Source organism: Ovis canadensis, chromosome 1 (assembly GCF_042477335.2).
Source record: "Ovis canadensis isolate MfBH-ARS-UI-01 breed Bighorn chromosome 1, ARS-UI_OviCan_v2, whole genome shotgun sequence".
Lineage (NCBI taxonomy): Eukaryota > Metazoa > Chordata > Mammalia > Artiodactyla > Bovidae > Ovis > Ovis canadensis.
Genome location: NC_091245.1, coordinates 26651157 through 26675921, shown reverse-complemented (window position 1 = coordinate 26675921; position 24765 = coordinate 26651157). Strand labels below are relative to the sequence as shown.

Genomic DNA, 24765 nt, shown 5'->3' with positions numbered 1-24765 from the left:
ACCCCACCCCAGTACTCTTGTCTGGAAAATCCCATGGATGGAGGAGCCTGGTGGGCTGCAGTCCATGGGGTCACTAAGAGTCGGACACGACTGAAGCGACTTAGCAGCAGCAGCAGGGAGCAAAATTACTTGCTCTTTTTGAGTGAACATTGAATTTGTATTTCTGTCCCATCATCTTCGCTCTGTATGTCTTTGGGAAAGTCCCACCACCTTTGGGGGCTTCTATTTTCTTGTCAATGGAAAGGGAGTGATAATTCCTGTTTCATGAGGTTGTTTTAAGGATTAAATTAGTGATGTCTATAAAGTGCCTCCCCACTCCAGTACTCTTGCCTGGAAAATCCCATGGACGGAGGAGCCTGGAAGGCTGTAGTCCGTGCAGTTGCTGAGGGTCGGACATGACTTAGTGACTTCACTTTCACTTTTCACTTTCATGCATTAGAGAAGGAAATGGCAACCCACTTCAGTGTTCTTGCCTAAAGAATCCCAGGGACGGGGGAGCCTGGTGGGCTGCCATCTATGGGGTCGCACAGAATCGGACACGACTGAAGCGACTTAGCAGCAGCAGCATCAAGTTCCTGATATTAATATTCAGTCAATCAGTAGTAGCTATTACTACTATCATTTTCATGGTTGGTATTTATAAAATTAATTGACAATAAAAGACCTTCTATATAAACTCAAGCCTCCCTCTCAATTTATTTCAGTATATCCAATGATTTTATTTTATTTTAATATCTATATTATTTAGTATTTACTGAGCAGTTCTGATAGTCGTATTTGTGGGCAATGCTATTTGATGTTTTCTTCTTGCAGGTGTATCAGGCACTTAAAAGCAAAATTAGACTTCCTCTTAAACAGTAATACTTTGTGAAACTCCTTTTACTTGTCTGCTGTTTTGGGCCCTAATTTTTTAATTATTACTTGTTTGCAGGTTTGCTGGTTTTACATTTACCTTTTCTGTACTCCTGGCACATAACATCATTATATGCATTCACATAGCTCTTTACAAATCACAAAGCACTTTCCTATCAATTTGAGGAGCTCCTGCAATGTGCTCATTTAACCTTCACAGAAGCCATTGTAGAGGATACCGTTATTATCTCCTTTTTACAGATACAGGAAGTGCTAAGAGCAGGGAAGTCACTTGCTCAGGTCAGCCCTTGAGGGACGGGGCCAGTATCTGAATTCAAGTTTGTCTGGTTCCAAAGATTATCCTTCCATTGCATTAGACTGTTGAATGAGTGAGTATTACTATTGAATACAGATAGTAGACAAGTCCCACGTGGGAAAAAAAAATACCCTTTTAATGAAAATAATCATAAAGTAATTTTCCTCTTTTAAAAATTTTCTCAAAAAATATACCAACAAGCAGTTGAGTGACGTGTGACAGCCTCTTCATATTCAGAAGCTAACTAATGTGGTTGCCAGGTACTCAAGGTCACCATGGTTGATTCCTAGCCCTACTTACTTACCAACTGTAGTAACCTGGACAAGTAACCTAACTTTTCTGGGCCTCATTTTTCACATTTGCAAACTCAGCTGTGAGAATTAAATGCTGACTCCTTCCTTCATTTAACTAGGACTACACTGATGACCAATCCTAGTCTAGCTGGAGCGTCAAGCCCAGACACAATTATCATATGATAGCACAGGGCTACCCATTTGGGTCTGGAACAGTAATGTTAGTCACTCAGTCATGTCCAATCTTTTGCCACCCCATGGACTATAGCCAGCCAGGCTCCTCTGTCCATGGGATTTCCCAGGCAAGAATACTAAAGTGGGTGGCCATTCCCTTCTCTAGATCTTCCTGACCCAAGGATTGAACCTGGTTCGCTTGCACTGCAGGCAAATTCTTTACCATCTGAGCCACCAAGGAAGCCCAGAGAAAGACACGCATGAATCAAATTTCAGTGTCAAAAAGCACGGCACCTGGATGATAGGAATGGGGTGGTGAAGTCGCAGAGGAGCAGCAACTCCTTTTTCCTTCTTTCCTGTAGGTTAGAGTCAGCTGTAGCTTCTGGGCCTTAGAATCTTTGGAATATTCTGGTTTGGGAAACATGCCTTTGCAGGGGAGGCAAAACTACCTCTTCCCTCTTCGGGTCTTCAGTTGAGCCTGAGAATGTAATACAAGACAGATGAAGTCTGAGGTCTTCAGTAGGAATTGTTCCACATGCAGATGTATCTGTAGGGAGGAAGATGATCTCCACATCTTACTCCTCCGTAATGTTGCTTATGGGATCGTACCCTAGATCCTGCTGGGTTATTTGTAGTATATAAAGAAAAGTGCTGAGCTATCTTCAGTTCAGTTCAGCCACTCAGTTGTGTCCAACTCTTTGTGACCCCAGGACTGCAGCACGCCAGGCTTCCTGTCCATCACCAACTCCTAGAGCTTTCTCAAACTCCTGTCCATCGAGTCGGTGATGCTATCCAACCATCTCAACTTCTGTCATCCCCTTCTCCTGCCTTCAATCTTGCCCAGCAACCAGGTCTTTTCTAATGAGTCAGTTCTTTGCATGAGGTGGCCAAAGTATTGGAGCTTCAGCTTCAGTATCAGTCCTTCCAGTGAATACTCAGGACTGATTTCCTTTAGGATGGACTGGTTGGATCTCCTTGCAGTCCAAGGGAACTCTCAAGAGTCTTCTCCAACACCACAGTTCAAAAGCATCAGTTTAGAGCTATCTTTCTAAAATCCAAATAAGTATGAATTCTTGAAACACATGTGGCCCCAAAGGAAATCAAAAGCTTTTTGGAAATAGAGTTTGTACTAAATTGAGTCTTCTATTTCATGGACTGATATGATATTGCAGGCATGGAGTGGGGATGGTGGGGTGGGGCAAGGTAAAGATAAAAGGACAGATGAAGAAGAGAAAAACATACAAATTTGTTCAATATAAGTTTTATGTGACAAGGGAGCCCTCATAAGGGAATGAAAACCCAAAGAAGTGGCAAAACCTAAATTCTTTAAGACAGGTTAAACAAAGAGAGTCATTTGTGGAGAAGTAACTAAAATGTACAGGGAGGCTGAAGGAAGATAAGAATTATTTTAACAACGTCAGTTTGGGTAGAATTCTCTTGGTCTCAGTTTGATAAGACTGTTTCTTTTCTCCTGGTATGTGAAGGGCAGTTCCTATGTGGGAGTTTTATCTCATGTGTTCAGGAGGAAAGGGGAGATCAAAGTGTCCCTTTTATATCTTCTGTTTTTCAAGTCCCTTTAGCTCAAAATAACCCTTATGCCAAAGTGGCATATTTTGGGGTAGCATATCTTGGCACTTTTCATCTTTACACCTGTTTCTATAACATAAGAGTCTTCTCATGATGAAAAAGAGCAAGGCTTCAGGTGCTGAGTCTGAATACTGTCTCGGGGCTGCGGGGCTGGTATACAGAATCTATGTTTTAGGGTAGCCAGTCTAATAAATAAAGTGCATTAATGTTAGAAATAGACAGCTTGAAAAGACCAATCATTAACAGTGAAATTGAATTTGTAATAAAAAAGAAAAAAAACCTTCCAGCAAAAAAAAAAAGTCCAGGGCTGGAGGACTTCCACAGTGGTCTGGTGGTTAAGAACCCACCTTTCCATGGAGGGAACAGGGGTTGAGTCTCTGATCAGGGAACTAGGCTGTCACATGCTGTGAAGCAACTAAGTCTGAAGCCACCAATACTGAGCCTCACACACTAGAGACAATGCTCTGCAACTAGAAAAAGTCCATGCACTGAAATGAAGACCTAGGGCAGCCAGGAAAGAGAAAGAAGTCCTGGACCAGACAACTTTAGATGGAGTTCTACTAAACATATAAAGAAGAGTTAATACCTGTCCTTCTCAAACTATTCCAAAATACTTAAGAGGTTGTAACGCTCCCAAATTTATTCTAAAAGGCCACAATCACCCTGATACCTAAACCAGACACAGACACTACAGAAAGAGAATGTTACAGGCCAATATCTCTGATGAATATAGATGCAAAAATTCTTGACAAAATATTTGAGAACCAAATCCAATGAAATATAAAAAGGATCATACACTGTGATCAAGTGGTATTATTCCCAGGATGCGAAGATAGTTCAATGTCAATCAATGTGATATACTTCATTAACAAAAGGAAAGATAAAAATCATATGATCATTTCAATAAACACAGAAAAAACACTTGACAAAATTCAACATCTATTCATGATAAAAAAAACTACCATCAAGTTGGTATTTGTTTTTGTTGTTCAGTTGCTAAGTCATATCTGACTGTTTGCAACCCCTTGGACTGCAGCACTCCTGAGTTCCGTGTCCTTCACTATCTCCTGGAGTTTGCTCAAACTCATGTCCATTCAGTTGGTGATGCTATCTAACCATCTCATCCTCTGCTGCCCCCTCCCGTCCTGCCTTCAATCGTTCCCAGCCTCAGGGTCTTTTCCAGCGAGTTGGCTCTTTGCACAAGGTGGCCAAAGGATTGGAGCTTCAGCTTCCAATGAATATTCAGTGTTGATTTCCTTTAGGATTGACTGGTTTGATCTCCTTGCTGTCAAAAGGACTGTCAAGAGTCTTCTCCAGCAACACAATTTGAAAGCATCAATTCATTGACACTTGGCCTTCTTTATGGCCCAACTCTCACATCTGTACATGACTACTGGAAAAACCATCAGTCAGTTCAGTTCAGTCACTAAGTCGTGTCCAACTCTTTGCAGCCCCATGGACTGCAGCACGCCAGGCTTCCCTGTCCATCACCAACTCCCAGAGCTTGCTCAAACTCATGTCCATCAAGTCAGTGATGCCATCCAACCATCTCATCCTCTTTCGTCCCCTTCTCCTCCTGCCTTTAATCTTTCCCAGCATCAGGGTCTTTTCCAAGAAGTCAGTTCTTCACATCAGGTGGCCAAAGTATTGGAGCTTCAGCTTCAGCACCAGTCCTTCCAATGAATATTCAGGACTGATTTCCTTTAGGATGGACTGGTTGGATCTCCTTGCAGTCCAAGGGACTCTCAAGAGTCTTCTCCAATACCACAGTTAAAAAGCATCAATTCTTCGGCTCTCAGTTTTCTTTATAGTTCAACATTCACATCCATACATGACTACTGGGAAAACCAAAAAAGGCCTTGACAAGACGGACTTCTGTTGGCAAAGTAATGTCTCTGCTTTTTAATATGCATCTAGATTGGTCATAGCTTTTCTTCCAAGGCGCAAGTGTCTTTTTACTTCACGGCTGCAGTCATCATCGGCAGTGATTCTGGAGCCAGAAAAAATAAAGTCTGTTGCTGTTTCCATTGTTTTCCCATCTATTTGCCATGAAGTGATGGGACCAGATGCCATGATCTTCGTTTTCTGACTGTTGAGTTTTAAGCCAACTTTTTCACTCTCCTCTTCCACTTTCATCAAGAGGCTCTTTAGTTCTTCTTCACTTTCTGCCATAAGGGTGGTGTCATCTATATATCGATTATGTAGGTTATTGATATTTCTCCTGGCAATCTTGATTCCAGCTTGTGCTTCATCCAGCCCAGCATTTCGCATGATGTATTCCGCATATAAGTTAAATAAGCAGGGTGACAATATGCAGCCATGATGTACTCCTTTCCCAATTTGGAACCAGTCTGGTTTTCCATGTCCAGTTTTAACTGTTGCTTCTTGACCTGCATACAGATCTCCCAGGAGGCAGGTCAGTTGGTCTGATATGCCCATCTCTTTAAGAATTGGCTACAGTTTGTTGTGATCCACACAGTCAAAGGCTTTGGTGTAGTCAATAAAGCTGAAGTAGATGTTTTTCTGGAACTCTCTTGCTTTTTCCATGATCCAAGAGATGTTGGCAATTTGATCTCTGGTTCTCTGCCTTTTCTAAATCCAGCATGAACATCTGGAAGTTCACGGTTCACATACTGTTGAAGCCTGGCTTGGAGAATTTTGAGCATTACTTTGCTAGCATGTGAGATGAGTGCAAATGTGTGGTAGTTTGAGCATTCTTTGCCCTTGCCTTTCTTTGGGGTTGGAATGAACACTGACCTTTTCCAGTCCTGTGGACACTGGTGAGTTTTCCATATTTGCTGGCATAGTGAGTGCAGCACTTTGACAGCATCATCTTTCAGGATTTGAAGTAGCTCAACTGGAATTCCATCACCTCCACTAGCTTTGTTCATAGTGATGCTTTCTAAGGCCCACTTGACTTCGCATTCCAGGATGTTTGGCTCTACGTGAGTGATCATACCGTTGTGGTTATCTTGGTGGTGATCTTTTTTATACAGTTCTGTGTATTCTTGCCACCTCTTCTTAATATCTTCTGCTCTGTTAGGTCCATACCATTTCTGTCATTTATTGTGCCCATCTTTGCATGAAATGCTCCCTTGGTATCTCTAATTTGGAAAAACCATAGCTTTGACTACGTGGACCTTTATTGGCATAGTGATGCTTTCGCTTTTTAATATGCTCTCTAGGTTGGTGATAGCTTTCCTTCCAAGGAGCAAGCATCTTTTAATTTCATGGCTGCAGTTACCACCAGCAGTGATTTTGGAGACCGAGAAAATAAAATCTGTCACTGCTTCCGCTTTTCCCCTTCTATTTGGCATTAAGTGATGAGACCAGATGCCATGCTCTTAGTTTTTTGAATGTTGAGTTTTAAAACAGTTTTTTCACTCTCCTTTTCATCTTCATCAAGAGGCTCTGAGGGAAGAGATATCAACATAATAAAGGCCATATATGATAAGCCCACAGATAATACCATCTTAAGGGTAAAAAACTGAAAGCATTTCCTGTTAAGATCAAAAACAAGAAAAGAAGCCTATTCTTTTTTTTTTTTAATTTTTATTGTAGTATAGCCAATTAACAATGTTGTGATAGTTTTAGGCGAACAATAAAGAGACTCAGCCATTCATATACAAATATCCATTCTCCCTCAAATCCCCCTCCTATCTTAGCTGGCACATAACATTGAGTAGAGTTCCATGCACAGCAATATTTTTTGGCTCTATCTCCTAAGACAAAAGAAACAAAGTGAAAAATAAACAAATAAACTTAAAAGCTTTCGCATAGCAAAGGAAACTATTGACAAAATGGAAGACAACCTATTGAATGGGAGAAAATATTTGCAAGTGATATAACTGATAGGGGATTAATGTCCAAAATATATAAACTTCTTATATAACTCAATATCAAAAGAATAAACAACTTGATTAAGAAATGGGAAGAAAAACTGAATAGACATTTTCCCAGAGACATTCAGATGTCCAGCCAACACATGAAAAGATGTTCAACATTGCTAATTATTAGAAAAATGCAAAACAAAACCACAATGCGATAATCACCTCACATTGGTCAGAATGACTATCATCAAAAAGAACACATAATAAATGTTGGTGGAGAAAAGGGAACTCTAGCATTTTGTTTGTGGGAATAAAATTGGTGCAGCCACTATGGAAAACAGCCTGGAGGGTTCTAAAAACTAAAAACAGAGCTCCGTATGATTCATCAATTCCACTCCTGGGTATATACGTGAAGAAAATGAAAAATAACTCAAAAAGATACATGCACCCCAATGTTCACAGCAGCATTATTTACAATAGCCAAGACATGGAAGTAATCCATCAACAAATGGATGGATGAAGAAGGGGTGATAAGTAGCCTTTATTTTATAATAAGTTTAAGTATAATATTGAATCACTGTGTTGTACAACTGAAACTACTATAATATTGTATATCAGCTATGTGTGCTGTGTGCTCAGTCGTGTCTGACTCTGCAACCCCATGGCCGCACGCAGGACTGTAGCCTGTCAGGCGCTTCTGTTCATGGAATTTTCTAGGCAAGAATACTGTAATGTGTTGCCATTTCCTTCTCTAGGGGATCTTCCCAGCCCAGGGTTTGTATCCAAGTCTCTTATGTCTCCTGCATCGGCAGGTGGGTTTTTTACCACTAGCGCCACTGTAAAGATAAAATGTACTCATGTGTTTGTGTGCACATTTAATTTATTTCTGATGATTACTGCATAGTATTTCATGATATAACATTTATCACGTTTTAGCTGTCTGCTCTCCCAGTAACAGACAGCCAGGCTGTCAAGTCACTACCACAATAAATAATACAGCAATGAATATGTTTCTGTGTCTGCATAAGAACTTCTTTGGGATACATCCCAGGAGTGCCACTGTAGGCTCATAGAATATGAGTTCTTAATTTGCATAATTTGTGTCAGATTGCTTTCCACAGTGGCTATACTAGTCCATACTTCCACCACCATGGATAAGGGTTTCAGTATCCCCACAACCCAACCAGTGGGCATTATCAATTGTTTACAGTTTAATAGATGTAAAAGTATAGTGCATTTCTGTTTTAATTAACATTTCACTGTTTTTTTGAGCATCTCTTTATAAGCCTTTTGACTTTGGGATTTGTTCTTTGTTCTTGTTTTTTGCTTATTTTTTTTTTCCTGGGGGTTGCTGCCCTGTTATTTATTTGCAAGAATTTTGTATATTAAATATTTCAAATATCTTTTCTCATTCTCTTATCTAGTTACTTTGTCTACAGTGTCTTTCAGTGAATATAAATCTTTATTATTCATTAATATTATTATCTTACAGTTTGCGCTTTTTAGGTTTTGCTTTTCCATTCTTCTCAGTCAAAAACTGTAACAGACTTCTATGTTTTTCTTTTATAATTTTACTTTTTACATTTATTACGTCTTTAATCATCTTCGAGCCAGTCTTGTATAAAATGTAGAATTGATGAAATATGGTAGCTATACTTTAAGCCTTGATATATCAATTTCTGAGGAGAATCTTAAAACCTTCTGCTACAATTATGCATTTATCTATAGTATTCCTCCCTGCAGTTCTGCATATTTTAAGACTGTAAAATTAGGTGCATCTCTGTGTTTTACCTATTGCATTTTGCCTACTGTTTCTTCTATGAATATGTAAAAACTTTTTATCACTTGTTCTCTTTTGAAACTAAAATTCCTCTTTGACAGATACTATAGCCACAACCCAGTTCGTATTTTCCCAGTGTATATTTTTTGATCTTTTTATTTTTAGTCTTTCCACCTCCTTATGTTTTAAGTGTGTGTGTCTCTGATAACCAATTTATTGTTAGATATAATTTTTAAAAATCCAGTTAGTGAGATTAATTTGTTTTCATCCTACCATCAATGTGCTATTCATTCATTTTCATTTTTAACTTCCACTTCTGTTTTTGTTTCTTTGTGAAGTATAGTTAATTTACAATATTGTGTTAGTTTCTGGTATACAGCAAAGTGATTCAATTATACATATATAATCTTTTTAATATCAATTCTATTATACTGTATTATAAGATATTGAATATAGTTCCCTGTGATATAAAGTAGGACCTTGTTGTTTCTCTACTTTGTATTATAGTATTTTGTATCTGCTAATCCCAAACTCCTAATTTATGGCTCCCCCTGCTATCCCCTTTGGTAACCATAAGTGTTTTCTCTATGTTTGTGAATCTATTTCTGTTTTGTAAATTAGTTCATTTTTATCATATTTTGAACTTCACATATAGATGATATCATATGATACTTGTCTTTCTCTGTCTGACTTCCTTCACTTAGTATGGTAATCCCTAAGTACGTCCATGTTGCTACAAATGGTGTTAGTTCATTCTCTTTTATGACTGAGTAGTATTTCATTATTTATATATGTGTGTATATATATATGCACACATATATGTATTATACAACATCTTCATTAACTAGTTATCTGTTGATGAACATTTAGGTTGCTTCCATATTGTAAGTTGTGCTTCTATGAACACTGGGGTGCATGTGTCTTTTTGAATTAGAGTTTTCCCCAGGAGTGGGATTGCTGGCTCCCATGGTAACTTTTTTTTTAGTTTTTTAAGGAACCTCCGTACTGTTCCCCATAGTTGGTTCACCAATATACATTCTCACCAACAGTGTATGATAGTTCCCTTTTCTCCACACCCTCTTTAGCATTTAATATTTGTAGACTTTTGGATGATGGCCATTCTGAACAATGTGAGATGGTTTTGATTTGTACTTCTCTAATAATTAATGATGTTGAGCATTTTTTCATGTGCTTATTGGCCATCTTTGGTCATCTATGTCTTCTTTGGTCTTCTCTGTGGCTCAGATGGTAAAGAATCTGCCTGCAATGCAAGGAGACCTGGGTTCGATCCCTGGATAGGGAAGATCCCCTGGAGAAAGGCATGGCAACCCACTTTAGTATTCTTGTCTAGAGAATCCCCATGGACAGGGAAGCCTGGCATGCTACAGTCCATGGGGTAGCAGAGTCGGACCCTAAGCAACTAAGCATTGCATAGCATGTCTTCTTAGCAGAAATGTCTATTTAAATCGTCTGCCCATTTTTTGATTGGGTTGTTGTTCTGTTATTGAGTTATATGAGCTGTTTGCATATTTTGGAAATTAAGCTCTTGTTGATCACATTGTTTGCAAATATTTTCTCCCATTCTGTAGTTTATCTTTTTTTAAATGGTTTCCTTGGCTGTGCAAAAGCTTATAAGTTTGATTAGGTCCCACTGGCTTATTTTTGCTTTCATTTCTATTGCTTTTGAGAGACTGATATAAAAAACATTGCTACTGTTTATGTCAGAGAATGTTTTGCCTATGTTCTTTTCTGGAAGTTTCATGATGTCTCATCTTCTAATTTAGTTTTTTTTTTTTTTTTGGCTGCATTGGGTCTTAGTTGCAGCATGTTGAGTCTTTGTTGTGTTGTGCAGAATCTTTAGTTGGGGTGCATGGACTCTCTAGTTGTAGTGTGCGGGCTTGATTGTCCTGTGGAATATAGAACATTCCCTGACCAGGGATTGAACCCAATTCCCTTGCATTGCAAGGCAGATTCTTAACCACTGGAAAACCTCTTAAAGTTGCGTTTGGATTAAATAAGATAATGTTGGGTTGGCCAAAAAGTTAGTTTGGGTTTTTCTGGAAGATGCTATAGAAAAACCCAAGTGAATTTTTTTGCCAACTCAAAATGTAAAATGCTCTGGCCTTGGAGAAAGTCTTGTCCTTGTCAGATACAGATTCAAATCTCTATATTGAGCACTTGACTCATTTCCACTCTGCTACATTATGACTAGGTTGAGTGTAGGTTCTTTGTCATCTCCAAAGTACAATGAATTGCTCTGTTTCCTTAAAGCCCTATGTCTTCATGATTTGGACCAGGAATATTTGCCAGCAGGATAAAGGCTCACAGGAGATCCTGTTCTTTATGGACACCTGAAGTTGATAATTCTGTTTTTCACATATGAAAATTTAGATTCAGACTAAGCTGAGATATACTAATGTGGCTGTAATGTTTACTGGAATAGATTATGATTGCTCATAAATGTATAATAATCCCATGAATTAAGTACTAATATCCTCATTTTGCTGATAAGGAAATAGAAGGTCACATACATTAGGTAACTTGACCAAGGTGACACGGTTGATAAGGAGAAGGTAAATAGTTTAGGATCACATAAGGAGGATGAGCTATGGAGTCAGACAAATCTAAATTAGGATCTGGGAATTGCCATTTACTATATCTTGATCTTTGGCCCAGGGACTAAATACTTTGAATCTGTTTCCTCACCTGTAAATTGGGGATTATAATCCTGTTGACCTCACCTGAATGTTGTGAGGTTGAATCGAGAGAGTACATGTAAAGCAGAGTGCCTGGCACATTCTAAGCGCTCCATAAGTCCTTAGGCACTGCTTGGTAAGTGCCCTGGGAACCCAGAGCCCATAGAGCTCACCCACAGTACTGCCTTAGGGGAAATCTGAATCATCATCAAACTCCTTTAGAACACTTCACTGGGCAGTCAAACTTTGGCCTGACAATATTCTGGGCTATGATTCAAGATAAGAGTCCCGGAAAGGAAATGGAGCAGCATAGAGCAGACCACCCACACCCTGCCCAACACAGCTGTTTGGACCAGGCCTGGGAATCTGACCCAAAGGCAAGGAACCAACAGCCTATAAATGTTGCCTGGCTTCTAAAAAACGAGCTGGACAAATCAATATTTCTCTCTCAGGGATTCAAGTTGGGAAATATGAAGTGATTGAGGCCATGAGCAGCAGTAAAAATTATAACTAAAGAGAGAGGTCATGAGGTTAAGGGTAAGTGTAGGAGAAAATGGAGCCTGGGCTGTGACAAACTAAAGTGATGAGGAAGCAGAAAATACAAGCAAACAGAAGCTATGAAGTTGAAAAAGATTTGTCTATTCAACAAATCTTTCTAAAGTTCCTCCTATGAACTAGGCACTGTGTAAGCGCTGAGTACATGAAAGTGAGGTAAAAAACAATTTTTTACCAACCAGACACAGCCTCTGCCTTCACAGCATTGAATTTTAGTAGGGAAGAGAGACAAAACAAAATAAAACAAAGTTTGTTTTACAAAATAAAACAAAACTTGTTTATTTACAAACAAATAATTACAAATAGTTTTAAGGGCTAAAAGAAAACAAGAATGGGGTTTCAATAGAACGTACCAGGAAAGGAGCTGTTTAAGAAATATCATGGTGAGGGAAATTCTCTCAGAACAGATCATTCAAGTGAGGTCTATAGAATGAGAAGGAGCCAGAGAGAAGAGTGTTTGAGGCAGAGGATGTGTAATGCCGGTAAGAAAGGGCTTACATTCAAGGAAGCTGGAAACAACAAAACAAGCCAGGTTGCTGGAGGGAAGTGAAGGAAAGGGAAGCAGCCAGAGATGAGTTTGGAAAGGTAAGCAGGGAGCATGGCACAGGATCAGTGGACCTTGGAATGGAGTTGGGTATTTAGTCCCTTTGGAGAGAGAAGCCATGAAAGTATTTGAGGCTGAGTAGTAACATGATCCAGTATAAGGTGGTAGATAAGCATGAAGGCTGAAGATTCAGTCTGAGTCCAAGCCTAAGTTCTACCATTTACCAGCTGTGTGACCTTGGGCAATTACTTAACCTCTCTGGGCTCCAGTTTCCTTTCCTATAGAATTGAGGTGAATTGGTTTTTATCTCATAGAGTGGTTGTAAGGACTAAACACATATAAAGTGCTTATAGCACTTCCTGGCACTTAAGAAACACCTAATAAATGTAAGCTTGTACTATTTTGCTTTCAAAAACGTCATCACTTCAGTTCAGTTCAGTTCAGTCACTCAGTCGTGTCTGACTCTTTGCGACCCCATGACTCTCAGCAAGTCAGGCCTCCCTGTCCATCACCAGCTCTCAGAGTTTACCCAAACTCATGTTCATCGAGTCAGTGATGCCATCCAGCCATCTCATCCTCTGTTGTCCCCTTTTCCTCCTGCCCCCAATCCCACCCAGCATCAGGGTCTTTGCCAATGAGTCAACTCTTCGCATGAGGTGGCCAAAGTATTGGAGTTTCAGCTTCAGCATCAGTCCTTCCAATGAACACCCAGGACCAACCTCCTTTAGGATGGACTGGTTGGATCTCCTTGCAGTCCAAGGGACTCTCAAGAGTCTTCTCCAACACCACAGTTCAAAATCATCAATTCTTTGACGGTCAGCTTTCTTCAGTGTCCAACTCTCACATTCATACATGACCACTGGAAAAACCATAGCCTTGACTAGACAGACCTTTGTTGGCAAAGTAATGTCTCTGTTTTTTAATATGCTATCAAGGTTGGTCATAAATTTTCTTCCAAGGAGTAAGCATCTTTTAATTTCATGGCTGTAGTCACCATCTGTAGTGATTCTGGAGCCCCCCAAAATAAAGTCTGACACTGTTTCCCCATCTATCTGCCATGAAGTGATGGACCAGATGCCATGATCTTAGCTTTCTGAATGTTGAGTTTTAACCCAACTTTTTCATTCTCCTCTTTCACCTTCATCAAGAGGCTTTTTAGTTCCTCTTCACTTTCTGCCATAAGGGTGGTGTCATCTGCATATCTGAGGTCATTGATATTTCTCCCAGCAACCTTGATTCCAGCTTGTGCTTCTTCCAGACCAGAGTTTCTCTTGATGTACTCTGCATGCAAGTTAAATAAGCAGGGTGACAATATACAGCCTTGACGTACTCCTTTTCCTATTTGGAACCAGTCTGTTGTTCCATGTCCAGTTCTAACTGTTGCTTCCTGGTCTGCATACAGATTTCTCAAGAGGTAGGTCAAGTGGTCTGATATTCCCATCTCTTTCAGAATTTTCCACAGTTTATTGTGATCCACACAAAGGCTTTGGCATAGTCAATAAAGCAGAAATAGATGTTTTTCTGGAACTCTCTTGCTTTTTCGTTGATCCAGCAGATGTTGGCAATTTGATCTCTGGTTCCTCTGCCTTTTCTAAAACCAGCTTGAACATCAGGAAGTTCACGGTTCATGTATTGCTGAAGCCTGGCTTGTTGAATTTTGAGCATTACTTTACTAGCGTGTGAGATGGGTGCAACTGTGTGGTAGTTTGAGCATTCTTTGGCATTGCCTTTCTTTGGGATTAGAATGAACACTGACCTTTTCCAGTCCTGCGGCCACTGCTGAGTTTTCCAAATTTGCTGGCATATTGAGTGCAGCACTTTCACAGCATCATCTTTCAGGATTTGAAATCACTCAACTGGAATTCCATCACCTCCACTAGCTTTGTTCATAGTGCTGCTTCCTAAGGCCCACTTGACTTCACATTCCAGGATGTTTGGCTCTAGGTGAGTGATCACACCATCCTGATTATCTGGGTCGTGAAAAACGTCATGGTAGCTACTAAATTGGAGAAGGCAATGACACCCTATTCCAGTACTCTTGCCTGGAGAATCCCATGGACAGAGGAGCCTGGTAGGCTGCAGTCTATGGGGTCGCGAAGAGTCAGACATGACTGAGGGAATTTCACTTTCACTTTTCACTTTCCTGCACTGGAGAAGGAAATGGCAACCCACTCCAGTGTTCTTGCCTGGAGAATCCCAGGGACAGGGGAGCCTGGTAGGCTGCCATCTATGGGGTCACACAGTTGGACACGACTGAAGTGACATAGCAGCAGCAGCAGCAGCAGCAGCAGCAGCAGCAGCAGCAGCAGCAGCTACTAAAGGGAGAATGAATGTGTGGAGGACAAAAGAGAGGCCAATTATGAGAGAGTTGAAGAGTCCGAGTGAGAGATGAGTGAAGTGGTGGAAGTAGAGACAGAAAAATGGATGAATTCAACATTTTTGGAGGTAAAATTTTCAAATATTGTAGATAGCTTGGACACTGTGGTTGAGGAAAATAAAGAAATCAAGAATGACTCCTAAGTTTCTGGCTAGAGCAGCCAACAGATGGAAGTGATATCTGCTGAAAGGGAGGAGCCTGGGGGAAGCAGGTTTGGCCAGGAAATGAGGAGTTCTATTTTAGACTTGTTAAACTGAAGATGTCAGTGAGATATCCAAGTAGATGTCAATTAGGCAGTTGGTTATAAGCTTGGAGACAAGGAGAGAGGTCTGGGATGAAAATATGAATTTAGAAGTCATTAGTATAATCAGCATTTGAAGGTTTAGAAATGACTGAGATCAGCTAGGAAGAGAGAACACAGAGGGAAGTGAAGGGAGCCAAGAGGACTGAAGAGTAACACATTTTATTTAGGGTAATTGAATAGACAACGGGAATGAGGAGAGGCCTCTGAAAAGAAAGGAAAGCCGGAAGAGTAGGATAACAAAAACCAAGAGAAGAGACTGTTTCAAGAATAATGGAGAGGTTTACTTAGAGTGTGGAAAGTCCACTAAGATGAGGATAGAAAAATATTAGTCACTGATGACTTGGACGAGAGCAGTTTCAGTGAAGGATGTGTGTGTGGGTGAAGGGGATCACACTTCAATGGCATCAAATAGGTTGAAAAATTAATTGGAGGTGTTCTTGCTTTGACACAACTGAGCGACTGAACTGAACTGAACTGAATTGATAGTAAGACTGGAACAACACAGAGAAAATTGGTATAACTCCTACATACAGATGACACACAAATTCGTGAAGTATCCTGTGTGTTTTGTGTTTGGATTTGACTTTTGGACAATGTCAGCTTTCACATATTCAAAAAAGAAAATTGAATCCACAAGGATGAAAGGGATCCTAAAACTGAACATAAACAGACAGAAATAAACTTAACTATATTTAAATAAGTATATAACCACTCTGAGGGAAAATAGAAAACTAATCCAGATAACTTTTGAACATAGTATTTTGACTATATTCCTTTAGTATAAAAACAAAACTGCAGACAAATATTGAGCCATATTTAATAGATTGTTGGGTTTTTTTCTTTAGTGGAACAAATATAGCAATTCTGAAACTATTCGGTGTGTGTCATAACACTGAACAAATGAGAAAAAAAAGACATCAGTGCTGTTGAGAGCCAGAGTTCTTAACTGTGGGAAAGGGGAGATGCAAATTAGGAATGGGAGAAAGAACCCTGTGGTGTTGAACTGGAGTTAGAGGTACCCAGTACTGAATTCATGATTAAAAATAGTTGAACTATTTTAAGTTGCCTTTCCTCCTTGGCTCTGTTAACTTAAAGGGCCTAGAAGAAATTACTCCCCAGTAGCAATGGATACATCTGGTGCCCAGGTCTTGGCTTCTAAATACCATTCCCCACTAAAGCAGTGCTCTTTCAGAGACAGGGATGATTTCCAAGGCTAGACAGGGAAAAATACAAGATGAATGTGGAACACTGTTCTGTATTTTACCAGAAAGCTAGGAAAAGCTAAAAAGCAAAAAAATGAGCATGTGTCAAAAAGACACAGAAGCTAGCTTTAAGGGGGTCTCAACAGCCAAACCTAGGACAAGTTGAACAATAAAATGAACAATGACAATAATGGATTAAATAAAATAACAATAACCTATTAAATAAGAATTGATGAAGTTTTTTTTTAACTGATGATAATATATAAATAAATAAGAGATAAGGGAAAGATCTTGCTTACAGTAGAATGCTAACTGAAAAAATGAAGATGAACTAATGGAGTTATAGAATCACTTTTTCTTTGCTGAGTAGTTTATGGATCTTAGTTCCCTGGCCCAGGGCAATGAAAGCATGTAGTTCTTACCACTAGACCACCAGGGAATTCCCTAGAATCACTATTTTGCAACTATCATAGTAACTGATTCAGGCAAGAATTATCAGTGAGTGTTGAAACCTCTGGCACAAGTTTTGAAGAGGAACAAGATATTTACACAGTCTCAGAGATATTGTTCAGTCACTTAGTTGTGTTCGACTATTTTCAACCCCATGCCAGCCTTCCCTTTCCTTCACTATCTCCTGGAGTTTGCTTAAACTCATGTCCATTGAGTTAGTGATGCCATCCAACCATCTCATCCTCTGTCGCCCACTTCTCCTCCTGCCCCCAATCTTTCCAAGCATTAGAGTCTTTTCCAGTGAATTGGGTCTTCACATCAGGTGGCCGAAGTATTGGAGCTTCAGCTTCAGCATCAATCCTTCCAATGAATATTCAGGGTTGATTTCCTTTAGGATTGACTGGTTTGATCTCCCTGCAGTCCAAGGGACTCTAAAGGGTTTTCTCCAGCACTACAATTTGAAAGCATCAATTCGTCGACACTCAGCCTTCTTTATGGTCCAGCTCTCATATCCAGCTTGACTACCGGAAAAACCATAGCTTTGACTACACGGACCTTTGTCGGTAAAATGATGTCTCTGCTTTTTTAATACGCTGTTTAGGCTTGTCATAGCTTTTCTTCCTAGGAGCAAGCATCTTTTAATTTCGTGACTGCAGTCACCATCTGCAGTGATTTTGCTAAGTCGCGTCAGTCGTGTCCGACTGTGTGTGACCCCATAGACGGCAGCCCAACAGAATCCTCTGTCCCTGGGATTCTCCAGGCAAGAACACTGGAGTGGGTTGCCATTTCCTTCTCCAACCCATGAAAGTGAAAAGTGAAAGTGAAGTCACTCAGTCGTGTCCGACTCTTAGCGAACCCATGGACTGTAGCCTACCAGGCTCCTCCATCCATGGGATTCTCCAGGCAAGAGTACTGGAGTGGGGTGCCATTGCCTTCTCCTACAGTGATTTTAGAGCCCAAGAAAATAAAAGCTGCCACAGTTTCCACTTTTTTCCCATCTATTTACTATAAAGTGATGGGACCAGATGCCATGATCTTAGTCTCAGAATACCTCTCCACAGATTACTCATTATTTATGTAGGAAAAAATTTGCTAACTTTACTGTGAAGACCTAGCAGATACCACTGATCAAAATGAATATCATCAATAATGGGACCAGGTAGCACCACATTTCTCATGTGACACACTAAGAACACAGCATCCTACAAGTAGTATTTCTGCCCACTCCAGAAAGAATAAAAATATAACCCTCATCATAAGGAAATAGGACACAAACCCAAAGAGAGGGAAATTCCACAAAAGAGTGGCCTGTACTTAAAAAAAGAGTCAATATCATGAATAGCAATCTATTTTAGATTAAAAGAAACTGAAGACTCGTGAGAGTTAAATGCAGTACATGATTAGGGATCAAGACTGGATCAGAACCTGTATTGGAGGGATGACTACTAGATAGGATATTACTAGGCCAGTAAGTTAACTTTGAATGTGAACTATAAATAAGGATTATACCAATGCTAAATTTCCTGAACTTAACCATCATACTGGGGTTGGAAGTAGGGAGAAAGGTATGTAGGTATGTAAGATAACAACCTTGTTCTTTGAAAATACACACTAAAGTATTTAGAGTGTTAGGTATGAAGGCTACAATTCAAATGGTTGAGAACTCCTCCCTCTAAATATAGAATATATTCTATATATTTATGTGTGCATGTGTACACATAAACACACATACAGATAAAGAGACTGGCAAATACTAACTCTTGGTGTCCCTGGATGAAAAGTATATGGGAATTCTTTTCAACTGTTCTGAACATTTGGAATTACTTCGAGTGAAAAGTTTAAAAATAAGTTGGAGATGATTAAGTAGAAAAAGTATATAGATAACTCTTTTGAGAAATTTGGCTATGAAAGGGAGTAGAGAAATAGACCCAGAGAGTGAGGGTTTTAAAATATCTCTTCTAAGACAGGAGAAACTAGAATAGGTTTGCATGGTGATGAGAACAATGATGGGCCTCAGCTCCTCTTTTGTAAGAAGAGAGATCTGATTAGATCCTTTCCTTAGGCCCTCTAAGACTCCCCTACCTTTAGATAATGTGAGCTCCTCTGAAAATTCATTTTATTGCTTAAACTTCAACCAGGAAAAGGCATTTGGGCCACCACTGGAGGGCAGTACAAAATGATGCTGCGTGTCATTCTGGTGGTTTTATTGTTTTCAGCTGCTAGAACAAAACAAACCCTTTTACATGATTTTCTCTCAAATGTGTTACATGAAAAAAAACACTACACAATTCATAACAGTAGCTTGGCAGGCAGAGCAAAGGGGTGAGAGAATCCCATGCTTGGAAAAATGCCTGCCACGTAAGTTTAATAGTGAATAAATGATAACAAAAATCGGAGCATGTCAGAGTTGGAAGCGACCCTAGAGAAAGCTGACTGCAACCCCCTTTTTAAAGACAGCACCTTGGGTCCAGAAGAGAGGAGGGATTTGGCCAAAGCTACAATGGCAGATAGAGAAGGTAATAGTTTCAACACTTAACTGGTTAGTCTGTGAAGACAGAGATTGTGGTATCTTCAAATCATATAATAAATATAGATTGCGAAGAGACTGACCCCCATCATTGGTACTGATACTGAGTTCCTAAAACATTCTGACACCTCAGTTTCGAGGTTGTGCCCCTTTCATCTTCCTAAACTTGGGGAAATATGATTACTTGACCTTCCACTCTGCTGTAAAGTGTTAGTTGCTCAGTCATGTCCACCTCTTTGTGATCCTGTGGACTGTTGCCCACCAGGCTCCTCTGTCCATGGAATTCCTAGGTAAGAATACTGGAGTGGGTAGCTATTTCCTTCTATAGAGGATCTTCCAGACTCAGGGATCTAACCCAGGTATCCCGCACAGTAGGCAGATTCTTTACTGTCTGAGCCACCAGGGAAGGCCCTTTATCAGCTGCAACCAGTCCTAATGCTCTGGACAGCATAGTTCTGATCATATTAAGCCCATTTCAGATCTATAAGCAATCATGTTAGGCTTTCCTACTAACACTGGGGGGTGGATTTGAAGGCTCTTCAAAAGAAAGTGAATGGGCATGTGGCAGTACATTGTTTGGGTAGAAACAGCAGTATCAACGCAGTTGAGGGGAAGTGATCTTAAAAGGACAAACAGAAAATCCTAGTGAAATGTAAAAACTCTAAATATGGCCTATGTATATAATGGCAAAGAAAGACTTTAGACTGATCAATATACAGAAACCAATATGACTTCATATCATGCTATAAGTGGACTCAACTACATAGAAGGGCCCCTAAGCTCACATTTACCTACAGAAAATATTCAGGCATTAGCTTGCCATTTCAAAGATCTCCTAATCTGGCCCCAGTCTTGTATTTTGCCGTAGCTCTCATCTCATGCTCCAACCACTGTTTCCTGAACACTTGCGGCAGTGGTACAACTGCTATGTATGTATTAGGCTACACTCTGCACTTGCTCTATTTTGAGGCTCATCTCAAATGACACTTTTCTTTGCATGCATTCCTTTATCTGACCCTCACATTTACTTGAAATTCTTTTTGGCTACAGCTATTGAATGCATCTGTCGTTAGCATTCATCTCATTCTGCCTTGTCTTCCCCACTTCATAGTGAGCACTTTGATGTCTTACTGTACTATTATTTCGGGCATTGTTTCCATTTATTAATAATGTACTAATAATCTTTCTTATCCTTCTACCTCTCCAGTCTTTCCAACTGATTTGGTTGGAAAGATTTTTGGTTCCCCACCTTGGCCCTACAATCCAATGATTCTAACACCTATTCACCATTCCTTACCTATTTCATTTCCTCTCATTTCTCTTTTTATCCACTTTAATTGCAAGGTCCAACGTTATTATCACTCCCTTGATATGTCCTAGTACCACTCTTCTCCTCTTACTTTGTTATTTTGTGTTACAAAATCCCTACCCTGGACAATCTAACTCTTCACTTACTCTCCACCTTTGGGAAAGTGGATGACGTAAAACTTACAACTACATCAACTGGACTTTTAAAATTCATTTATACTAACCTCAAGTGGGCCCTTAGTGATACCTGGGAATCATTTTATTTTAAAAGTCAATCCACATGACGTAAATCACAGCAAAATCCTCTATGACCCACCTCCTAGAGTAATGCAAATAGAAACAAAAATAATCAAGTGGGACCTAATTAAACTTACAAACTTTCACACAGCAAACTATAAACAAGGTGGGATGACAACCCTCAGAATGGGAGAAAATAATAGCAAATGAAGCAACTGACAAAAGATTAATCTCCAAAATATACAAGCAGCTCATGAAACTCAATACCAGAAAACCAAATAACCCAATCAAAAAGTGGGCTACAGATGGCTAATAAACACATGAAAAGATGCTCATTACCAGAGAAATGCAAATCAAAACTACAATGAGATATCACCTCACACCAGTCAGAATGGACATCATCAAAAATATACAAACAATAAATGCTGGAGAGAGTGTGGGGAGAAAAGAGACCCTCTTGCAACTGTTGGTGGGAACGTAAACTGATACAGCCACTATGGAGGACAGTATGGAGATACTTTAAAAAACTAAGACTAAAACTACCGTATGACCCAGTAATCCCACTACTGGGCATATGTCCTGAGAAAACCATAACTGAAAAAGACAAAAGTACCCCAGTGTTCTTTCATCACTATTTACAATAGCTAGGACATGGAGAAGGCAATGGCAACCCACTCCAGTACTCTTGCCTGGAAAATCCCATGGACAGAGGAGCCTGGTAGGCTATAGTCCATGGGGTTGCTAAGAGTCGGACATGACTGAGCGACTTCACTTTCACTTTTCACTTTCATGCATTGGAGAAGGAAATGGCAACCCACTCCAGCGTTCTTGCCTGGAGAATCCCAGGGGCAGGGAAGCCTGGTAGGCTGCCGTCTATGGGGTCGCACAGAGTCAGACATGACTGAAGTGACTTAGCAGCAGCAGCAGCAGGATATGGAAGCACCCTAGATGTCCATCGACTGATATAGATGGATAAAGTAGCTGGTATATATGTACAATGGAATATAACTCAGCCATTAAAAGGAACACATTTGAGTCAGTTCTAATGAGATGGATGAACTTAGAGCCTATTATACAGAGTGAAGTAAGTCAGAAAGAGAAAAACAAGTATCGTATATTAACATATATATATGGAATCTAGAAGGATTTGAACCGATTGCAGGGCAGCAATGAAGATGCAGACATAGAGAACAGACTTGTGGACACAGGGTGGGAAGGAGCGAGTGGGACAAGTGGAATGGGTAGCATGGAAACATACATACTGTCATATGTAAGACAGACAGGCAGTGGGAATTTGCTGTATGACTCAGAGAGCTCAAACAGGTGCTCTGTGACAACAGTGCTCCGTGATGGGGCAGGAGGTGGGAGGGAGGTTCAGGAGGGAGGGGACATATGTATACCTATGGCTGATTCATACTGATGTATGGCAGAAACCAACATAATATTGCAAAGCAATTTTTCTTCAATTAAATAAATAAAAGTTCATCCACTTTCTCTAAAGATTATTCCATACATTTTCTCTCCACAAACTTCGACACCTTCCTCTTTCTTTTCCCTCTAACCAAATAGCTCACCCACCTGCATCTATGTGCACATACTCAGTCCTCCGTTCAGTACTCGAAATGCCAATTCTTTCCCCTATGTTCTTGCAACTCTGTCTCTTACCTACATAACCAATACTTCACTTTCCAAAGGATCAACCCATCAGCTTAAAAAAGTGTTATGTCTCACTTTAAGAAGTCTCTCTTAACTTCATATCCCCTTCTAGCTACCACACTATTTCTCTGCTCTCCATTTCAACTAAATATCTCTAAAGGATTATCAGTATTCCTTGACACCAAGTCCTCTCCTTTCATTCTCTCTTGAGCCCTCTTTAATCAGGCTTTATCCCTTTCCTTAACTGGAACTCTTCTTACCGAGGGCACCCTTCGGTGCCTCTGTGTTGATAAATCTGGAGGTTAATCTGGAGCCTCATCTGCTCACTGTTTCCTTCCTCATTTCTTCATAAAACACTTTTCTTGGTTTGGCTCCAGAGTAGACACCATACTTGCCTGGTTTTACTCTAAGCACACTGCTGCTCCTTTTCAGTCTCCTTTGCTAATTCTTCTTCACTTTCCTGCTCTGTAACACTGGAGTGGCCCAGGGTTCAGTAGTTGCACTTCGTGAATTTGTAGACATTTATTGTATAGATGGTCCCACTCAATCTCATGTCTTTAAATGCCACTGTATGCTAAGGAATATTCACTGGAAGGACTGATGCTGAAGCTGAAGCTCCAGTATTTTGGTCATCTCATGTGAACAGACGACTCATTGGAAAAGTCCCTGATGCTTGGAAAGATCGAGGGCAGAAGAGGGTGTCAGAGGATGAGATGGCTGGACAGCATCACTGATGCAATGAACATGAAATTGGGCAGACTCTGGGAGATGGTAAAGGATGGGGAGGCCTGGCATGCTGAAGTCTATGGGGTTGCAAAGAGTCAGACATGACTGGGTGACTGAACAACAACATGCTAATGATATCCAAATTTATATCTCTAACTCAGACTTCTCCTCTGAACTCCAGACTCTTATTCCAATTTCATCTTTGTCATTCCAACTTGTACATCTAGAAGGTATCTTAAACCAATTCCAAGACCAAATTCCTTATGTTTTCCCTGAATTGGTTTTTTCCACTATCTTCCCTATCTCAGTAAAAGGCAATTCCTTTGCTCCAGATGCTCAGGCAAAAACCTGACATCATCTTTGACTCTTTTCTTCTTCTCATACCTCACAGTTAATTCTTTAGCAAATCCAGTGAGGCCTATTTCATGGGCTTCCCATGTAGTTCAGCTAGTAAAGAATCCCCCTGCAATGTAGGAGACCCTGGTTCAATTCCTGTGTCAGGAAGATCCACTGGAGAAGGACTAGGCTACCCACTCTAGTATTCTTGGGCTTCGCTTGTGGCTCAGCTGGTAAAGAGTCCACCTGCAATGCGGGAGACCTGGGAGACTTGGGTTGGGAAGATTCCCTGGAGAAGGGAAAGGCTATCCACTCCAGTATTCTGGCCTGGAGAATTCCACGGACTGTATAGTCCATGGGGTCGCAAGGAGTCAGACACAACTTTCACTTTTACATTCTACCTTCAAAATATATACATATCTGACTACGTACCATATCTTTCCCCAGTGCTACTACCCTGCCCCAATCATTACCTGGATTATTGCAACAATCTCACTTTTTTTTTAAAACCAATTTCTCTCTTGTTTATCTATGAACTGTTTCCCACAGTAGTCCAAATAATCTTTTTTAACCTAAGATATATCATGTTCTTCCTCTGCTCAAAATTCTCCATGTCATTCAGAGTAAAAGGTAAAGTCTTTAAAATGACCATATCCCACTTGATACGGGACACCGTAACCTCTCAGACTTCCTTTGTTGCTCTGCTCCAGCTACATTGCCTTCCTTGATGTTTCTCAAACCATCAGGCATACCCCTGCCTTGTATCTGCTGTTTTTTTTTTTACCTTGATTGCTACCAATTATAGATATACTCTTGGTCACTCTCTTAACTTCAAGTCTTTTCTCAAATGTTTACTTATTTGTGAGGATTTTTCTGACCACTCTTAGACTCTCAACCTGTCCATCTTCTCATATAGACTCCCATCTGTTGTTCTTCCTTCCCTAACATATTTTTCTCCTTATCTACTTATGATTATAGAAGTATAAATGTATATAATCATATGTATACATATATA

General features: G+C 40.1%; 1 long non-coding RNA gene and 1 other non-coding gene across 2 annotated transcripts in view; one reads left to right on the top strand and one right to left on the bottom strand.

The window, feature by feature from the left end:
* Window positions 1-3847: 3847 nt before the first annotated feature.
* Window positions 3848-24765, bottom strand: part of LOC138440960 (uncharacterized) — a 35868-nt gene continuing 14950 nt past the window's right edge. Inside the window, exon 2 of the long non-coding RNA XR_011257184.1 lies at window positions 3848-6633. This is a non-coding gene — a long non-coding RNA (uncharacterized lncRNA). The remainder of the gene's footprint in view (window positions 6634-24765) is intronic.
* On the top strand, window positions 15772-15876 carry LOC138431595 (U6 spliceosomal RNA). The gene has a single exon (XR_011253751.1). It is a non-coding gene; the product is annotated as a U6 spliceosomal RNA (small nuclear RNA).